At 41.8% G+C, this 6,415-nt stretch overlaps 1 pseudogene; it reads right to left on the bottom strand.

The window, feature by feature from the left end:
* Positions 1 to 3,510: 3,510 nt before the first annotated feature.
* Positions 3,511 to 4,073, bottom strand: LOC102876276 (annotated as a pseudogene).
* Positions 4,074 to 6,415: the final 2,342 nt, after the last annotated feature.

Raw genomic sequence — 6,415 nt, 5'->3', positions numbered from 1 at the left:
CTCGTCTTTTAAGCTATAAATCACATCCCTTGGAGCTGCTACTGGATTCAAGCTACTATAAACAGTTAGCCTATGGGTTAGCTGTGCAGCTCATTATAGTCTCTCCCACCAGCCCTCCCAGTGAAGACATTTGATGCCAAGAGATAGTTGTTATTATTTCCACAATATTCTGCTAGTGATTTAAGCTAAGAGGTACATTTAGAATCACAGGTCATTCAAAATCCATTGACTGAGAGTCAAATTCTGACACGGGTGGCTCTCTAGAACAGAGTAGAACTGCCTGAATGCATCTGCAAGGCTGTAATTCTTCATGGGAGCTGACCGCCACATCTGATCAGATGTCATCAGGTGCCCTCAAGTCAAGTACAACTCATAACAACAATATGAACCACAGATCTGAACCTTGTCTTGCTCTGTGCCATTCTTGTCATCTCTGATACACTTAAGCTCACTGCTGTAATCACTGTGTCAATTCTTGTTGGGGATCTCCCTCTCTTTTGCTGACCCTCCACCCTCTTAAGCATAATGTCCCTCTCTAAAGAATAGCCTCTCCTAACAATATGCCCAAAGTATGTGAGCCAAAGGACCCAATACTGGTTTCAAACCACTAACATTTCAGTTAGTAATTTAGTACTTTAATATTCCAGCATTAGAGCTCCTACAAGTCATGTTGTTGTTGTTGTTGTTAAGTGCCATCAAGTTGCTTGCGACTCATAGCAACCCTATGTACAACAGCTCTGAAGTCTGCTCTATCCGAAGCCAACCTTATCGTCTCCAACCCACCCACCCTCATTACCCCAGTCACTGAGTCAATCCACCTCATCCATGATCTTTCTATCCTGCACTGTCCCTCCACCCTCCCAAACGTGATGTCCCTCGCCAAGGACTGGTTCCTCCTTGCAACATGCCCAAAGTATGCTAGATGGAGCCTCATGAGGTAACAAAAATGAAATTACTTCACTGTCTGAATAGAAAGGATGTTTTATCTCCAATGTCTAGAATAAGAGATACATAAAGTAGGTGCAGAATTAATACTGGTTTAACATATTGATGTATGAATGATAAGCAAATTAATAAAGGAATAAGCCTGCTCACAGAGTGCAGTTTACACAGGACTTTCCTTTTAAGGTACAGAGTGATTCATTCCAAGAACACAACTGTGCTTTGGAGCCTTGAAGACATTTAAGATCAAATCCTCTCTGCAAACTTACAAACTATCTCATCTCAGACAAGTGTAAATTTTCTAAGTCATCTTCCTTTGTAAAATGCCAGTTCCAACTATTTCAATGAGTTAGTGTGAGAATCAAAGATTAACTAGCGTCAAAACACTGTGGTAATAACACTAAAACTCCATAGCCATAATGTGAATATATTTAAGATAGTTCTTGTTGCTAACTAACACAGTATAACTGGCATGAAACAATAGAAGTGTACTTCTCATTTATACAAAGTTTAACTTGTAGGGAGGTCTCATAAAATTAGTTCAGGGCTCAGATTTCTTTCATGGTAGAATTCTGACTTGACCTTTCTTTTCTTTTCTTTTTTCTTTTCTTTTTTTTCCTTTCCTTTTCTTTTCTTTTCTTCCTCTTCTCTTCTCTTCTCTTCTCTTCTCTTCTCTTCTCTTCTCTTCTCTTCTCTTCTCTTCTCTTCTCTTCTCTTCTCTCTTCTCTTCTCTTTTCTTTATCAAATAGGATCTGACTAGAACATGAGAAGATTGCCCCACCTTCTCCAGTGGAGCATCTGGTGGATTCTTGCCACTAAGCCACCAGTGCTCCCAAATTCTGACACTTTCTACACATCATAACAGCATCTAACTGACCAAGGGTATGCATGGGCATAGCCCACAGAAAGTTAGGAGCACAACACTTCCACTCACATTTCCCAGGTGTAAGTGCCACAGCCCACAATATGGATTGAGGCTCAATGTCAAGAAGACAAAGATTCTCACCACTGGGCCAACTGGCAGCATCAGGGTGGATGGTGAAGAGATTGAGATTGTACACAGCTTTAGTTTGCTTGGCTCCACAGTCAACACTCTTGGCACCAGCAGCCAGGAAATTAAAAGGCACATTGCCATGGCAAAGTCTGCTGTTAGGGACCTCTCCAAAGTACTGAAGAGCAATGGTGTCTCTCTGGAGACTAAGGTGTGTCTGATACAGGCCATGGTCTTCGTAATCACTTGTTGTGCATCAGAGGGTTGGACAATGACCAAGGAGGATAGAAGGAGAATTGATGCCTTTGAGCTGTGGTGCTGGAGAAGAGTATTGAGAATACCATGGACTGCTGGGAAAACAAACAGATTTGTCCTGGAAAGGGTTAAACCGGGTGGCTCCTTGGAGGCAAGGATTCTGAGGCTCCATCTAACATACTTTGGACATGTTGTGAGGAGAGACTGGTCCTTGGAGAAGGACATCATGCTTGGGAGGGTGGAGGGACAGCGCAGGAGGGGAAGGCCCTCTATGAGGTGGATTGATTCAGTGACTGGGGTAATCGGGATGGGAGTGTCAGAGACAGTGCGATTGGCACAGGACAGAGCAGAGTTTAGGGCTGTTGTACATAGGGTCGCTATGAGTCGCAAGCGACTCGATGGCAGATAACAACAACAAGTGCCACTAGCCACCTGAGTACAAGGCAGGTCAAGGACTGAGGTCTAGCCTATGAAGAGAAAGACATCATTTGGTTGAGCAGCCAGATAGTTTGTGCCATATTAGGCTTCTGTGTTAAATCTACAGCTGAATCTACTGAATGTCCTAGATTAATACAGCCATTTTCAAAAGACCAAAGCTTAAATCCAGGTATAAGTAGTGGAAAGGGCAATTGCAATAATTATCAGCACTGTCTCCTCTTTTTCACAGATGCTTTCTCAAGGTCAAGGTCTAATGTGTTCCAATACAGGCTGTATAGGAACACATAAGATTTCCTGAGGGGTGTCTAGGCCACTAAGCTGATGCCATGTGACACTGAAATACAGCCCTGTGGAAACCACCCTCTAACTGAACTCCTGTGACATGGGTGTTCATGGTCAGATTCACTTTTCCTTCTGTGGTACTAGAACAGCAATAAAATTCTCATCTGTATTCTTGCTCTTAAACAGGTGAGTTTTAGCACTATCAGCAATCCATGGCTGTTCTATTTAGTATTTCAGGATACAGGTCCCAAAAAGGTGCTGAGCACAATTGAATCACTACTTTGAGGCATAGAACAGGAGTTCATTATTTTATTCCTAAGCAATAAGCAAATGATTGGCACAGGATAGAAAAGAGTTTAGGACTGTTGTCCATAAGGTCACTATGAGTCGCAGGCTACTCAATGGCACAGAACAACAACAATGCTTTGTTTATAAAAAAAAAAGTAGTTTGTGTTGACAGAACATAGTTGGGGACCATGCAATCGTAGTACTTTGGGAGAATGGGACTGATGGGGCCAAGGTGGGGCTGATGGACAGGAGGAGTCTAAAGTTCCAGTTCTTAAATACTAGAAAACAAGGGATAATTTAGTTTCAGTTTTTTACTAAAGAAATAGGGTGCTAATTTTCTGTTCTGTGTCCACCTTTTCCAAAACCTTAACAAATTCTGAGAAAGACATGGCGCTATCTGCATCTTGATCTGACCCCTGGACGATCCTGTCTGTAATGCTGCCCAGCTGCACATCTGAAATGTTTATTCCAACCGTCATGTCTAGCACCTATAACAGCTCTTCACAGGATATCTTGTCATCTTTATCAACAAAGTCGAAAAACAAAATGCAGTTAGTTCATTTAGCTGTTGAGTAGTTCTGGTCCATTCATATCTTTGCTCTTTTCATTATCTTCAATAGGTTGGAAATGAGTTAAAATTCTCATGAGTCCATGCAAGTTTACTTGGTCCTTACCCTCTGTAAAGAAGGCATTGACTCAGTCTCCCCATGGCTTGATGGCAATTTCTGGAAATCTTCCTGACTGAGAGCCCTGTTCTCTCCTTTCTAGCCTGGTGAATCAGATGTAGAGGTGGATGATCTGACTGGGGGGAAAGCCAGAATCCTTTTGATCTCCTCAAGCTCTTTGGCCACAGTAACGTGGAGGCCCAAGACCCCATCTCTGAGTCAAGAGCTCCTATAGGAGCAGCTGCAAATACTTTTTACAAGAAATATTAATGCAGATTGTCCACATGTATTTCACCTGATGGTATGCATAGGAAACAGATCGATTACATCTGTGGAAAGAATCACTGAAGAAGCTCAATGTCAGCTGTGAAAACTAGGTCAGGTGCTGATTGTGGAACAGACTACTTATTACTCATAGGCAAGTTTAAGCTGAAGCTAAAGAAGGTTAAATAAATACACAAGAACCAAAATTCAACCTCACGTCTATCCCACTTGAATTTCAAAACCATCTCTGGAACAGGTTTGAAGTCTTGAACACTAGTGAGCAAAGACCAGATGAGCTGTGGGAGGATATCAAGAATATAATCCAGGAAGAGGGTAAAAAGTTACTGCAAAGGCAGAGGAGGAGGACCAGGATGGATGTCAGAAGAAACTCTGAATATTGCTCTAGGGCACCGAGAACCCAACGCAAAGGGAAGACATAAAGATATTGCTGAGTTGAACAGAAGATTCCAAAGGACAGTGTGGGAAGACAAAGTAAAGTATTACAATGAAATGTGCAAAAAGTTGGAGTCAGAAAATCAAAGGGGCCAAACTCGCCCAGCATTTCTTAAATTGAAGGAATTGAAAACAAATTCAAGCCTCAAGCTGTAATACTTAAGGATGTTTCGGGCAGAAGAGTAAATGATCCAGGAAGCATTAAAAGAAGATGGAAGGAGTATATAGAGTCACCATACCAAAAGTAATTGCCTAACACAGAATATCATGAAACAATGTATGAGCAAGAACCTGTGGTGATGAAGAAAGACGTTGAAGCTGCTCTGAAAGAAACAAAAAAAAAGGCTCCATGAATTAATGGCATACCAATTGACACATTTCAACAAACAGATGCTGCCCTCGATGTGTTCACCAAGTTGTGCCAAGAAATCTGGAGGACGACAAGCTGGCGAACAAATAAAGGTGACCCAACAGAGTATGAATATTGAACAATATAATTAATATAACATATTCATATTTATTAATTTAGTAATATTATTGATATCAATGAATATAAAACAATATCATTAATATCACATGCAAGCAAAATTCTGCTGAAGATTATAAAAAAATGACTGGAACAGCACATCAGCAGAGAACTGCTGGATGTGCAGGCTGGATTTAGAAGAGGCTGTGGTACTAGGGATATTATAGTTAACGTTGGGTGGATCTTGGCTAAAAGCAGAGAGTACCAGAGGAATGTCTATTTGTGTTTCATTGACTATGCAAAGGCATTTGACTGTGTGGATCACAATAAACTATGGCTGACTGAGAAGAATGGGAATTTCAGAACACTTGATTGTGCTTATGTGAAACCTATATACCTGGACCAGGAGGCAGTCATCAGAACAGAGCAAGGAAACACTGCATGGTTCAGAAGAAGGAAGGGTGTACCGAAAGGATGTGTCTACCTCCTTTTTCAATCTATATGCAGAACACATCATCTAGTAGACTGGACTCTATGAGGAGGTGTGTGGCGTCAGGACTGGAAATAGACTCATCAATAATCTGCATTATGCAGATGACACAACCCTGCTTGCTGAAACTGAGGAGCATCTGAAGCACTTGCAGCAGAATGTCAAGGATGGCAACCTTCAATATGGATTGAAGCTGAACATAACAAAAAATAGATTCTCACCACTAGGCTGATTCACACATCATGATAGATGGTGAAGAGACTGAGATTGCTAACAGCTTCAATTTGTTTGGCTCCACAATCAACACTCTTGGTACCAGCAGCCAGGAAATCAAGAGATGAATTGCATTGGGAAAGTCCGCTGTTAGAGACCTCTCCGGAGTACTGAAGAGCAACAGTGTTGATCTGGAGACTAAGATGTGCCTGATCCAGGACATTGTCTTCACAATTACTTGCTATGTATCAGAAAGCTGGACAGTGACCAGGGATGATAGAAGGAAAATTGATGCCTTTGAGCTGTGGGACTGGAGAAGAGTGTTGAATATACCATGGACTGCTAGGAGAACAAACAGGTTCATCCTAGAGAGAGTTAAACAACACTGTTCCTTGGAGGCAAGGATTCTGAAGCTTTATGTGACATATTTTGGACATGTTGCAAGGAGGAACCAATCCTTGGAGAAGAACGTCATGCTTCGGAGGGTGGAGGGACAGCATAGGAGAGGAAGACCCTTGATGAGATGGATTGCTTCAGTGACTGGGGTAATGAGGGTGGATGTGTCAGAGACAATAAGGTTGGTTCAGTATAGGGCAGGATTCAGAGATGTTGTTCATAGGGTTGCTATGAGTCTCAAGAGAGTCAACAGAACATAACAACAGAATCAA

This window comes from Elephantulus edwardii, unplaced genomic scaffold (assembly GCF_000299155.1).
Source record: "Elephantulus edwardii isolate Elephantulus edwardi_28Jun2011 unplaced genomic scaffold, EleEdw1.0 scaffold00219, whole genome shotgun sequence".
In the NCBI taxonomy this organism is placed as follows: domain Eukaryota; kingdom Metazoa; phylum Chordata; class Mammalia; order Macroscelidea; family Macroscelididae; genus Elephantulus; species Elephantulus edwardii.
Note: the sequence above shows the minus strand (reverse complement) of the source record. Positions and strands in the feature narration are given on the sequence as shown.